The sequence below is a fragment of the Diplotaxodon limnothrissa genome, linkage group LG16 (assembly GCF_057381915.1).
Source record: "Diplotaxodon limnothrissa isolate DT_005_m linkage group LG16, D_limnothrissa_male_GT1.1, whole genome shotgun sequence".
Taxonomy (NCBI): domain Eukaryota; kingdom Metazoa; phylum Chordata; class Actinopteri; order Cichliformes; family Cichlidae; genus Diplotaxodon; species Diplotaxodon limnothrissa.
The window spans coordinates 26,133,540-26,148,321 of NC_140611.1; the positions used below are offsets into that span (position 1 = coordinate 26,133,540).

Genomic DNA, 14,782 nt, shown 5'->3' on the forward strand with positions numbered 1-14,782 from the left:
TTAACTTTAGAGAATTGAAAAGCATGTTTACAGCCTAGTACAAAGAGAGGTTGGTCTCTATGGATAATAAACACCTTTACAACAACCTGACAGTGAGTGAATCTTTATTTTAAAACTCTTCTTGGATACCGGGGTCAGAGGCACGGCCACCTTGTCATAGGTGCACCCACAGAAGGAGCTGTAGCTATCTTTGTGCTGTTACAGCATTATAATCAAATTATACTACAAATAATAAGGCCCGCTGCCTAGGGCTGCTCAATTAATCGAATTTTAATTACGATTACGATCTGGGCTTTCAACGATCATTAAAAATGACTGAGCCGATTATTAGCCCCTCCCTCATTTATCCGCGACACCTTAAAGGCCGGTCCGTGAAAATATTGTTGGGCATAAACCGGTCCGTGGTGCAAAAAAGGTTGGAGACCGCTGATTAAGAGGACCCGAGGGAAGCTCGAAAAGCTAAGCAGAAGTTATTTGGAGAGTGACTGATGTTGGTTGAAAAGAGAGTTTAAAAAAAAAAACTTCAGTGGTGTTGCACACTATTTTATATTATTTTTTTTTAAGTCATTGTTAACCCTTTAAAGCCGGTCAGAGCTGCACGCTCCGTTTTGCGTAACTATTGTTAAATCCCTGTAGAACCTGAACCGTGTAAGCTAGCGCAATAATTTGTTTTGCATATGAAACCGGAGGAGTTGTACTTACATCTTATGCCATCAGCTTGTCCTCGGTCACGGTTTCGTTCCACATATAGCTTTGCAAAAATTGCATAAAAAGCGCTTGCAGGAACAAAAACATAATATTCCAGAAACACGCTTTGCCGTTCCTATCAGCTGTTCGTAACACTTCCCACAGTGAAATGATGCACATGCTGTTTTCTTTGCAAATTTGCATCATAGGATTGTTTTTCGTTTTTCCTGCAGTATATAAAAATTGCTGTATCTCCAAAATAAAACTATGAAGACACTCAAAATAAATTTCCTGTGGTGGGAAACTATTTTTTGCAACTTTATTGTATTTAAAGTTTTGAGGGATAAACCTCTTGAATTTCTCCAAGTAGAAATATATATAAACAAAACAAAAGCGATTTTCAATTTTTTTTGTAGTTTATTGCACTTTTTTGCAATTTATGTAATTACTATGGACTTAATGCATACATATTATTAAAATATGGGCTATAACAGTTGTATTGATGTATAGCAACTTGAAATGCTCCCACAAATGGCACTACAGCATGTAAAAAAATAATATAAGCTCTGGTGGACTTGGTTCTATAGTAGGTCTTAAAGGGTTAAATAAATATCGTCAAATAATCGTGATCTCAATTTCAGTGAAAATAATCGTGATTATCATTTTTGCCATAATCGAGCAGCCCTACCGCTGCCTTATATAAACTGTACAAGATGTTTTTGCTGAAGTTTTGATGAGTTAAAATTTTGTATTTATTAATCTGCTGTCTAGCACTAATTAGGCTTTTGTTCATAAAATGGTAACAGTTCCAAAATAGCCCACGGTGCTGACCAAAACACTAATGGCTTCAAAATACCTAATCCGTAACTACCCAGGGTCGCCTTTGTTACGACCGCCTTTATAATATCTATGGCAAAAAAAATAAGATTCAGTTAACAATTCATTTTAATCAACATGTCAATTGTTTTCCAGTGTATTGCCTGTTTGGTCTATGACACGTCTGAAAACAAAAAAGCACATCCACAAGGAGTGACGTTAAACACCCATTTTGTCCAAAAAATGTCAGCAAACTGAGTCATCAACTTATCTTTTCTGCTCTAAAGATTGATGCTTTGTAGTAATTGCAAATAAACTCCAAAATGAGCAACAGCAAATGACTCAAGTGACTCAAATGACTCAATATGCAGTCATGAAAATGGACAAAGCAGCTGACGATACGGAAACCAGGGGGACAGTTGCTACAACAGTTCACTAAAAGACACACAGCAATTGTGAGAAACATTTCTACTATGGAGAGATGCATTACCAACAAGCAAAATCATTTCTGTGTCATAATGGAAACCCGTGTGCATTTTTCTCTAGTACTTTTGAAGGTTATTTTGAGTCACGGCACAAGGAAATTTTCAAGCTCTTATTGTTGCATAGCAACAGTCAGCTGGCCAACTTGTTGTCCTCGCCTGCTAAAAATGCATCCTGAGGATCCACACCCATAACATTTCACTGCATTTGACAAAATAAATCATTGTTTAGTGACACGCAAAAAGGCCTCTGCAGATCCCTGAGAAGCAGAAAGAGCCACATCACCGAGCGACCCATTTGCTGTTAAGTATTTCGAACACAGCCTTGTGTTTATCTGACCGAGTCTTACATTAGCAATTCATCACTAAGAGCCAAGGCAGTCCCATCTGTCTGGGATGATGTGTGTACCCTCTCCACCTATTGTAAGCTCTAAAGAAGGTGTTTATTTTCCGTCACCAGATCGAGTATATTCATTCTGTATGACTCATCAAATCTAAGGGTAACAGCGGCTCCGGGTTGAGTGAATAGATCAAAGAGAGGGACAAGGACTGAATAATAGAATACAAACAAAATCTGTGACCTAAGTAGATTACATGTACGAGGACAGAAACGTGTTATATAAAGATAAGGTTTGAAAGATTTTATCATTAGTTCTTTAGAAACAGAAGTTAGAATAGTTCCCATTAAATGTGATCACTGTGTCTCACTGACTCTATATGGTATAAAACGCAGTATCTTCAACCCCAGGGTGGGTCTATAATAGTTTTTTCATTAACATGAAAGGACTTTATCAGGCCCTACCCAACACACAAGCTGCTCAGGAATATTTGAAGAACATGACATAATCCCAAGGCATTAATCTGGCCTCCAAACTTTAAAACTTTTAAACCAGCCAATTACAACAACACAAAATTAGCTGACACTTACTTGGGTGATTCCTCCCGTCTCCAACCATCTCATTCCCATATTTGCGTGTAAACTGTGCACTCCAGCCAGCCGTCACTGTTGGCTAAATATGTCATGCACCTAATGAGGTCCCGGCCAATGACAATAGGCAAACTTTCCTTGAAGGAATGCTCTTCCTCTATGCAAGACCTGCTCATTGTCCTTTGGCGGGGCTCACAAGGGATCAGTAGTGTGCCAACCCATCCTGTTTACAACGCTTCCAATCTTGTGTCACAATTCCTGTGCTCAACACTCTGCTAAACAGTGCATACAGCTAAAACAAAGCCAACTAACCAACCTATTAAACTACACTAAGTAATTTGTGCACTTTGTTCCAAGACAGACCAGTTAACACACAACACGCTCCACTGTAAATTTGCAATGAGGCAAATAAAAGTTAACATTTTATTTGAACTTTTATTTGATAAAAAACTAAAAGCTCAGCTATTCAATGGAAAGTAAAAAAAGAAAAAAAGAAGTTAATTCAGGCATGTCTGACATTAAGTACTGGAGAGCAAAGCTGCCATGTGGAAGTCTCGACTCTCATGTAACTAACAAACCCCCCAAACCCCAGTTTTAAGTTGTTCAGCCTTGTAATTCAACAACATACATTACCCCTATTACCCTAACTCAGAAGCTGCAAGGAGTCCTGCATCATTTTAGCATGTGGAAGGAGTCACAAGGGTTCACAGCAGTCGTCAGATTGCACAGTGCTACAGACATGAGGGCGGCTCCGTAAAGCTATACTAAGTTAAACGCTGATGCTTTGAAATTCAAACTTATATGTGTTTTGCTAAAGATACCAAGTTAAGATTGATTGGGATGTAAAAAGTTTTGCAGTTTACGGTGTAATAGACTAGAGTACAGAATTTGTAAAAATGGTCTGAGGACTTTTTTCTTAATATTTATAATAATCTTACTATAATGATCGTAGTGTGCATATGCATGTACAGTGGGGCAAAAAAGTATTTAGTCAGCCACCCATTGTGCAAGTTCCCCCACCTAAAATGATGACAGAGGTCAGTAATTTGCACCAGAGGTACACTTCAACTGTGAGAGACAGAATGTGAAAAAAAAATCCATGAATCCACATGGTAGGATTTGTAAAGAATTTATTCGTAAATTAGGGTGGAAAATAAGTATTTGGTCACCTCAAACAAGGAAAATCTCTGGCTCCCACAGACCTGTAACGTCTTCTGTAAGAAGCTTTTCTGTCCCCCACTCGTTACCTGTATGAATGGCACCTGTTTGAACTCATCATCTGTATAAAAGACACCTGTCCACAGCCTCAAACAGTCAGACTCCAAACTCCGCCATGGCCAAGACCAAAGAGCTTTCGAAGGACACCAGGAAAAGTATTGTAGACCTGCACCAGACTGGGAAGAGTGAATCTACAATAGGCAAGCAGCTTGGTGTGAAAAAATCAACTGTGGGAGCAATCATCAGAAAATGGAAGACATACAAGACCACTGATAATCTCCCTCGATCTGGGGCTCCACGCAAGATCTCATCCCGTGGGGTCAAAATGATCATGAGAACGGTGAGCAAAGATCCCAGAACCACACGGGGGGACCTGGTGAATGACCTGCAGAGAGCTGGGACCAAAGTAACAAAGGTCACCATCAGTAACACACTACAACGGCAGGGAATCAAATCCCGCAGTGCCAGACGTGTTCCGCTGCTGAAGCCAGTGCATGTCCAGGCCCGTCTGAAGTTTGCCAGAGAGCACATGGATGATACAGCAGAGGATTGGGAGAATGTCATGTGGTCAGATGAAACCAAAGTAGAACTTTTTGGTATAAACTCAACTCGTCGTGTTTGGAGGAAGAAGAATACTGAGTTGCATCCCAAGAACACCATACCTACTGTGAAGCATGGGGGTGGAAACATCATGCTATGGGGCTGTTTTTCTGCCAAGGGGACAGGACGACTGATCCGTGTTAAGGACAGAATGAATGGGGCCATGTATCGTGAGATTTTGAGCCAAAACCTCCTTCCATCAGTGAGAACTTTGAAGATGAAACGAGGCTGGGTCTTCCAACATGACAATGATCCAAAACACACCGCCCGGGCAACAAAGGAGTGGCTCCGTAAGAAGCATTTGAAAGTCCTGGAGTGGCCTAGCCAGTCTCCAGACCTCAACCCCATAGAAAATCTGTGGCGGGAGTTGAAAGTCCGTGTTGCTCGGCGACAGCCCCAAAACATCACTGCTCTCGAGAAGATCTGCATGGAGGAATGGGCCAAAATACCAGCTACTGTGTGTGCAAACCTGGTAAAGACCTATAGTAAACGTTTGACCTCTGTTATTGCCAACAAAGGTTATGTTACAAAGTATTGAGTTGTATTTTTGTTATTGACCAAATACTTATTTTCCACCCTGATTTACGAATAAATTCTTTACAAATCCTACCATGTGGATTCATGGATTTTTTTTTCACATTCTGTCTCTCACAGTTGAAGTGTACCTCTGGTGCAAATTACTGACCTCTGTCATCATTTTAGGTGGGGGAACTTGCACAATCGGTGGCTGACTAAATACTTTTTTGCCCCACTGTATACATGTCTGAATGCCTGTTCCTCAACTCCTCCTAGACGTGTTAATCAGTCTGGTTTATATAATTATTGTAGGGTCTTTAGCTTACAAGATAAAGCACCTTTAGGAGACTATTGTTGTGATTTGGGACTATAAATACATTTTTTTTTTTAAATTGCTTTGAATTGGGTGAAACGTACTATATAAAACTGCCTAGGGTACCAGGATAATCAGCATATAAACTAATTCCCCAAAGCTATATAAAAAACTCACATCCTTACAAATGATATACTTTAGATGACCTCAAAACAAACTGCAACATTACAACTACTTCATGTGTATGTTGTTGAAATTATGTGACATTTGTAAATACGTTTTTGCTAGCCATTTTTGTGATCTCACTATATTCGCTGATATAATGAAGATAAATGGTAACCTGATGAAATAACATGCGTGTCCATATAACTAGCAAAAACCTCCTCTATTTGATAAAAATATTGCAAGAGTTTAGTCTCAACAGAAGAATATTTTATTAAAATCCTCACAGTATTAAGGTGAAAGAGTGATTTCATTCACATCACCTGTTACAACTTAGAAAGCTGAGTAGCCTAGTCACACAGACATACTCTGTGAAACCTGGAATCTCTGAGTCTAAACACTGTGCCCATAGGCTAAGCTTTCAAATGAAAAAACCATCTTAAAATCTGTCAAGCTGGTAAAATCCAAAAACAACATAATCTTAAATGCTGGGTCAAAGCTGCTGTGTGTGCCATGAGCCGTCTCCTCTCCTGTACTGACTGGATGGACGTACACAGCTAACAGATGCAACACTGAGACGTGTTCAACCCTAATGGACAAACACGTTTATGACATTAAGTAATGAGTATGTGTGCCATCTGTGTTTATCTTACTGTCTTAATACGTAAACCCTTTAAACTTGAGTTTTACTGATGGGCAATATACTGTACAACCGATGATTGTGTCAGTAAAATAACAGGAGACACATGGGCGACAATGCGTGACATGAAAAAACACACAACCTTAGGAACTTGACGCCTTAGCAGCTGTGTGTACAATAGCCATCATTCACTACAGACAGATGAATCACACAGGTTTCCGTGACTGAGAGACTTATTAAACCAATGTCAACAAACGCAAGGTTAAAGCCACACAAGGTACAGAGAGCCACTCTTTGCACTCGGAGCAGGGGAGACAAGATCAGCACTCAAGAGCGTTACAGTTATTCTGTCCTGGTTATAATCAACAGCAGAAACAAACTATGCTTGTTTGTGTAAACAAAGATAAACTAATCAGCTTGGACTTTTTGGCGACACAGTTTAAATTTTTTCTAGCAAGTGATGGCAGCTTTGTTGTTTTTGCTGCTGAATGAATCCCTGTTGACGAGCGGTCATGAACAGACCCAATCAGACAATCAGACTTTTTCCAATGAGCATGCCGAGGAAAAAATTTTCAACTTTTTTGGAAATTAAAAAAAAAAAAAAAAAAAAAATTCACAACCAAGTCAAGGTAGATGTGCTACAAATTTATCTTTCACCACATGCAACAAACATATGTTGGAAAGTGAGGGTTCAAAACAGACTTTAGAACCATCTGCAACAAAAAGGAGAAACAGAAATGTTTTCACAACAGATGCAAATGTTCGAGTAGCGTTAGCCAGCAGTGTGAAAACTGGGTGCAGTACCTTTAAGTAGAACTTGCAAAGTCCTAATACTCTGGCAAAAATGTAAGTCATGTTCTGCAGATACTGTGACAAGTGGTTTGTGATCACACCAGTAGTTTCTTTCATCTACACCACCAGCATTTCAACTTAATATGAGCCAGCAGCTGTAATCAAAACTGATAAACACCCACAAAGTTCAGTAATTCAAATATTCAGTGTCCATTTTGAAAAGCGGATTTCAGTCACTATCCGGTCGTTCAGTGATGACGTGACGAATCCTACTTCCGGGCCTAAAGTAGTCTGCGTTTAATATGGCTTTTGTGTTGTTAACATGTTTAATGTTTTGTATTTTCTTCTATTTAATCTCAAAAAGCTCCTAAAACAGTCAGTGATCACTGTTGACCTCCCTCGGCTTTTATTACCGCTAATCATTTATTTAAGCTCAGTTTTTAAAACCTTAGGATGTAACTACAGCCCAGCCCATGCAGCAGTATATGAATGACTAACCTTGTATTGTAGATGGATTATCTCAGTTGTTCTCCTGGCTGAAGTTTGGTCCTTTTACAGCATCCTGCCATGCGATTACATTTGTTCCTGACCACCGAGAACACTCACGTTAACTTTTATCGAGTGGGAAAAAAGTTAGCTTGTTTATATTATGCTAACATAGCTGTGTCGCTAGCGGTCACGTAGCACATCATTATATACCAGCTAGCCAAACTTCAGTAACCCTACAAACGTCACTGCTGTTTAGTTTTCTGTCTTCATTTATGCTGGAAGTGATAACAGAGCTGTACGTTTTAATTTGTTTCCAAAACCCCGCAGTCAAGACATGCTATACTGTATTTAGATAGAAGCTAGCGAGCTAACTTCCTGCTAACTTCTAACTCTGTTAAATGTCATAAATTCCGTTTTCATGGATGCCTGGATGTTAAACTCAATTGTTACACCTGGTAGAGCAGAACGCTGATCATTTTATTAAAGATGAAAGACTTTAGACAGTTTTTCAACTCTCAGTAAGCCCATAGTGATCGTTTGATATATGGACCTGCAGCTGAGTTTAGGCCCAGACACGGCTAGTGACGTCAGACTTAACGACCGGATAACTTCATCAAGCAAAGCAGTGTTTCCCAACACCAAATACCAACAGCCTTCCAAGTATTTTTGGTGAGTCATTAACATTTTGATTATGCCACCATCAACCTACAAGTGGGCAACTCCCCTTGCTCCAACTTTGGCAGCTATTTGGATTACAGTTGGGTTTAAACTGGCTCACTCCCACAATTATGGCAGACTTTGATATCAAGCAGCTGCTTCTCCAGAGAGGATCTCATCTGAAAGTTAGACTTCAGCTATAGCTTGTTGAAATGCAGCTGGAGTTAATAGTCTTTATTCTGCTGAGGAGATCTGTGAGCCACAGGATCACGCCACAGTAGGTAGGGAACTCCTTTGGTACACTGAACCCATCAAGAGCAAAGCAGAAAAAAGATTATAATTCCCAACTGTAGGCTAAGATGTTAGAGTCCATTTGGTGGACTCGCTTAAGAGGCAGCTAATACTACTGCTCAATGATTTATCTGTCACAAAGAGGAGAAATTTCTAAATGGTATTATTTAATAATGATTCGTTTTTAAAACGCCTTTGCTGATGCACATGCAAATGTATCTATGGGAAATATGGTAAAGGAGGCGAGCTCATGCTTACAGGCTGTTTGCCATTTTAATATTTGCACAGGTAAGTTATCAGGCAAGAGCAAATTGGGATTACTGTTTGCTTTCACTCTGTTGTAATCTAATCTAATCAAATTCTTGATACTCATGAAGAGGTAGGTGTAATTGAGTTTTTTGCATTACCTACTTCACTTTATGACACTAAAACTTATTTCTCATGGCAAGGGTGCATTTCTTTTCGTCATATAAAAAAAACAAAAAAAACAACAACACCTCTACTCATCCTAAAAGTGAAGTAAAACTTGATATGAAACATAATCAAAGTCAAGAACACATGTGAACCAAAGTCATAAATGCTATGTGAGAAATAGTGACACATCCCCCAAAAAATGCGGGACAAGAAAAAAATTCCCTAAACGGAGGCTGCACACATATGAGTACTTGTTTCAACTTCTCTGCCCTAAATGAGCTGGGCCAGGTTTCAACAGTCCAACACTGGGGACGTTTCAAGGTCAGCTTAGCTCAGTCAGCCATGAATTATTGAACCTGAGCAAGCTGTCTCTCCCTGCAGTTTGGCCCCCTTCTAACGCCATCCTTTTGCCTTCAAGTTTGCTCGCTATGACCATAACAAATGACATCATTACCAGCGACCGTTTAATGATCTCTGTTGTGTACATTTCCTTTGCTTTAAAAATCTGTTTAGCAAGAAAGTCAGAACCCAGAGTCAAATACAGTCTATGTTTCGACCATCAGTACAAACAGATATTCTCCAATCAACTCCAATTATACTCTAGTACCATTATATAGTTTTGTAAAGATAGTCTAGAGAGGCTTAATCCGGTTGTTCAGTCTGACGTCACTAGCCGTGTGTGGACCTAAACTCTGCTGCAGGTCCATATATCAAACGATCACTATGGGCTTACTGAGAGTTGAAAAACTGTCTAAAGTCTTTCATCTTTAATAAAATGATCAGCGTTCTGCTCTACCAGGTGTAACAATTGAGTTTAACATCCAGGCATCCATGAAAACGGAATTTATGACATTTAACGGAGTTAGAAGTTAGCAGGGAGTTAGCTAGCTAGCTTAATAATAATAATAATAATAATGGATTGGATTTATATAGCGCTTTTCAAGGCACCCAAAGCGCTTTACAACACCACTATTCATTCACTCTCACATTCATACACTGGTGGAGGCAAGCTACAGTTGTAGCCACAGCTGCCCTGGGGCAGACTGACAGAAGCGAGGCTGCCATATCGCGCCATCGGCCCCTCTGGCCAACACCAGTAGGCAAGTAGGGTAAAGTGTCTTGCCCAGGGACACAACGACCAGGACAGAGAGCCCAGGGATCGAACCGGCGACCTTCCGGTTACAGATGCGATTCCCAACCCCCTGAGCCACAGTCGCCCTTATAAGCTTCTATCTAAATACAATATAGCATGTCCTGACTGCGGGGTTTTGGAAACAAATTAAAACGTACAGCTCTGTTATCACTTCCAGCATAAATGAAGACAGAAAACTAAACAGCAGTGACGTTTGTAGGGTTACTGAAGTTTGGCTAGCTGGTATATAATGATGTGCTACGTGACCGCTAGCGACACAGCTATGTTAGCATAATATAAACAAGCTAACTTTTTTTCCACTCGATAAAAGTTAACGTGAGTGTTCTCGGTGGTCAGGAACAAATGTAATCGCATGGCAGGATGCTGTAAAAGGACCAAACGTCAGCCAGGAGAACAACTGAGATAATCCATCCACAATAGGAGGTTAGTCATTCATATACTGCTGCATGGGCTGGGCTGTAGTTACATCCTAAGGTTTTAAAAACTGAGCTTAAATAAATGATTAGCGGTAATAAAAGCCGAGGGAGGTCAACAGTGATCACTGACTGTTTTAGGAGCTTTTTGAGATCAAATAGAAGAAAATACATAACATTAAACATGTTAACAACACAAAAGCCATATTAAACGCAGACTACTTTAGGCCCGGAAGTAGGATTCGTCGTGTCATCACTGAACAACCGGATAGCTGGTTTAGACTAAACATTTACACACATCTCAGACAAAGCTGGTACAGGGAGTATTTTTTCCTCTGAGATAATTTCCCTTAAGATAGATGGACTGGATGAATACAATGATCTATAAGAACTGTTTTGCCTATTTTTAGGTCGTCAACGTACTACGTGTTTCAAGTTAGGCTATTTTTGTACTAATACTGTGCAAAGAGAATGATCAGTCACAACCTTGCCCATTAACATGCAGCAAAATTCAAATCACTGACGTTACCAGATGACTAAAATGTTCCTCGTTGGTGCTCATTATTATCATCACAGACTTTATCCAGACATTTTCCCTTGGTAGGTGGATTAACTCTAATACCTGACTATGGTGGGGCAATCTGGTATAATCTCCCTGTGCCTATACCCACTGTAACTCCAGCCTGCCACTCACCTGCAGAGTAGGCTGTCCACTCAGGAATGGAATAAGTTTATTTATAGTTAAAAAAAAACAAAAAAACAACCTAAAGCCCTTTTCCCCAGTCTGCACAGAATGATAGCCACATACAGTTTGAAGAGAGAGGGGCAGACAGGTAAACACACGCCTCTGCGGGACACTAACTGACCAAAAGGACATTTTGGTGAGTAAAGGTCACTAAGAAGCAGGCAACAATGACTAAAAGATCAATGTGCTCCTGTGCAAATCAATACCGCTACCCCTCGGACACGTGGACAGAGTCACAACTACCTACTTCTTTAACAGATGAAATATATATATATAGCAGGCAGATATTAATAGAAAGAAAAAAAATACAGGTGTGAATAATAGGAGAGGTAGAGAAAGTGAAAAATTGGCTGCCATTTCTCCCTCATTCTCTCCCCTCATCTCTCATAGGCCAGGCAAAGGGGAACTGAGGCGTACGCACATCCTGGGCTAAAATTAGCTCTGCTGCAGCTGCAGGGCCAGACGTGTTGGGATGGGCCCGTGCATCTAAGTCCACACACACACGCACCCACGCGTACACACACACACACAGAGAGGTTCCACCAATTAGACAGGGTGAACCACAACACACAACAACACAGGTGACTGCCAACGGCATCCAGCCCCCATCCTGTGCTCATCAAACTGAGACACACAAATGCTTTCAATGCAAATGTTGTGTGTACACAAATCCAGACACAGGATAAACAGGTGCAGTCTGACAAGAGCAGGGTTCTCCATAGTGCCCGTTCAGTTTGATTCTTTACAGTGAATAATCTACAGTGAGTTTGAGTGAACATAATTTTTACACAGCTATTGCCTCTTTTTAAAGTAAATTCCACTATACTGTAGGGCAATTTCCTGTGAAGAAAGCGGAGTGGTACTGTTTATTTTATCATAAATAAAACATGTACCTTGAGGTGATATTCTTGAGATATCAGAAACAATTTTACTACACACAGAGACATGTATACAAGTGAGGAAATTACAGATATAGCAGAAACATCACCTGTTTAACAAAAATAAACAAATACTGATGGCCACCATTGCTACCCTGCAGTGTCACAGTAGATGCACCTATACATTTGAAAATCTTAGGTGATTTTCAGAAAACTTGACCCTGATCTTGACCTTGACTCCAAGGTCACTGATATTCAAACTCGTCCAAGAATTTTAGTACCTGCACCTATGGTATCAATTTGAAAGTCCTAAGTGACTTCCTTCTTCAGTTATCGAATTCACAAGATTTTCTCTAAATTTGACCTCTTACGTTGACCTTGACATCACTGAAATTTTTAGTAAATGCACCAAGGGTATCAATTTCCAAAATCCACATCACCCTGTTCTTGAGTTATCGCATTCACAAATTCGGGTGTCTATGCTGTCTGCCCACCCACCCACACACCCAGCCCACCTGCACTGGTGAGTTCCACTGTAACATCTAAGGAAAAGCATTCAGCACAAACCATCTTACTAGGCCCATGTTGGCATATAGCACAGTGTTGGGCCAAAGCTATGCAGCCTTGGTTATCATCTGCCCCACAGATTACATTTTGCTCCATGCAACTTTGTCCTCATCCCTAAATGAAATTCAAGTTGACATGTCACTGTTTTGACACACTGCACATACAAGTGCAAAGGGTCCAAATGAGACACCCAGGAAGTGATTTTTTAAAAAATGCAACCAAGTGCAGCCCATCTCTACCAAGACTATCTTGAAGCCACTTCTAAATAACCGAGCTCCAGATCATATCTCCAAAAAAGATCTCAGACAAGGTTTTCAGGAAGCTCAAGTCCACCACTCACAGCTCGATCTTCACCACAACAGCATCCACAACACTACAGACTGTCTTAATCTGTCAGTCACCCTCATGCCTCTTCCCGTGATACTTGCGTCAGTACATCCAGGTCTTGTGAAAAAGAACCCAAAATAGTTGAGTTCCTCCACTTGAGGCCCACCCACCTCACACTCAGAAGCATACAGCTTCAATGCAAGCTATAGGTCATCAGCCAATGACGTTAACAGAACCATATCATCTGCAAAAGAGAGTAGAGATCTTGATTGTACCAGGTCTGTGGGCTTTCGTGGGCTTTTGCCCAGTCAGTCTATATGCGTTTTATTGAACTGGAAAATGCATGTAAACCACATTCTGGGGTATCCTATTGGGAGGCATGGTCACATTACCAGTAATAACTCAGACATGTTCCTCAGCAGAGTTTGACTCCACCAGCGCTGCCTCTTTTAATATAATAATAATGGTTAAATGGCCAACCTATTATTATTTTTAACATTTAACTACAAATAAGATCTTTGTCTATTATCTATTAATGGATAGATATAAGTGCAAAGCTACTTTGCAAAGCTGGCTTAGGGCTAGGCACCACTGTGCTCCAATGCACGAACACAAGCTACGTGTTAACATTACTCTGCACCACACAAATGCCTACTGTGCTGCATTACATTTACAATTGTAAAACAGGAGCCATGAGGTGGAGGAGAGTGCTTTTCTCAGTCACAAGTTCCCTGACATTTTAAATAAAGACACATGACCACTAATCCCACTACTGGCAGTGTTTTCAGAGCGTGTGTCTTATATTTAATGTCACTCTAGTGAAATAGAGGAAAGCGCTCTACTGCTGTTTAAGCCCTCAGTCTTTTTAACAATGAGCAACTCTGAGCTTTCATGACATGCCAAGACCACTGGACTGCCCACAGGCTGAGACCGCAACCCGAGGATTTGGATCAGAGAACTTAGTCCCTGAACTTCCTTCCACCCCAGTCATACTGTATGATCGAGAACAATGTGGACCGCATTTTGGCTCCATTCATATCACTGCAGCAGACTCAAAGAAATTACATCAGCTGCGCATGGCACTGTTCTATGAAATCTGCAAGGGACTGTAGCCAAGTTAATAAGCATTAGCCTCAAAGATCTGGTCATTCTCTTGCTCAGTTACTTTAGGACCTACACATCTTAAAACAATCAGACTAAGTAAACCAATTTTACTGCATTTCAGAGTTTCTCTAAATGTATATTTCATGGGCAAGGTTTATATAAACCCTCCAGAAAACATCACAAGCCTCCACATTCTTCCTTATCGTTTCCATCATATCACAACAACAAATAACTGCCAATAATTCAAAGGCTCCTGGAATCAAACAAGCTTTGGCATCTGCTCAACTTCAGACAGGCGCTGAGTCGTGACTGGCAAGCTAAGCAGGAGAGCGGAAAGCTGACTGAAGGGAAGGTAAAGCCCAGCAGAGAACAGGAACTTCTAAGAATATGATGGCCGAACATTACTGGCCCTTGTCACCTCTCGGTCTCTACAACAGAGGAGGAATCCGAAGCAAAAACGTTTGCAAGCTCCCCCTTCTTAAGGACTTGCTGATTTCTGCTTTACTGTTAACTGATGACTGCACATCAGTTTATGCTTGCTGACAAAGTGTTATTTGTTTATGAGAAATGGAGCAACCAGACTAAACTGG

General features: G+C 40.5%; 1 protein-coding gene across 4 annotated transcripts in view; it reads right to left on the reverse strand.

The window, feature by feature from the left end:
- Positions 1-14,782, reverse strand: part of LOC146616320 (hyccin 2) — a 49,936-nt gene that overhangs the window by 28,889 nt on the left and 6,265 nt on the right. For 2 of the 4 annotated variants that reach the window (XM_085373906.1, XM_085373902.1), the window contains exon 1: positions 11,266-11,369. The exons of 1 other annotated variant lie outside the window; for it this stretch is intronic. The gene's annotated coding sequence lies outside the window, so the exon portion shown is untranslated. Of the gene's footprint in view, positions 1-2,913; positions 3,211-11,265; positions 11,370-14,782 lie in introns of those variants that run through there. One more of the 4 variants, XM_085373905.1, reaches the window with a different exon arrangement.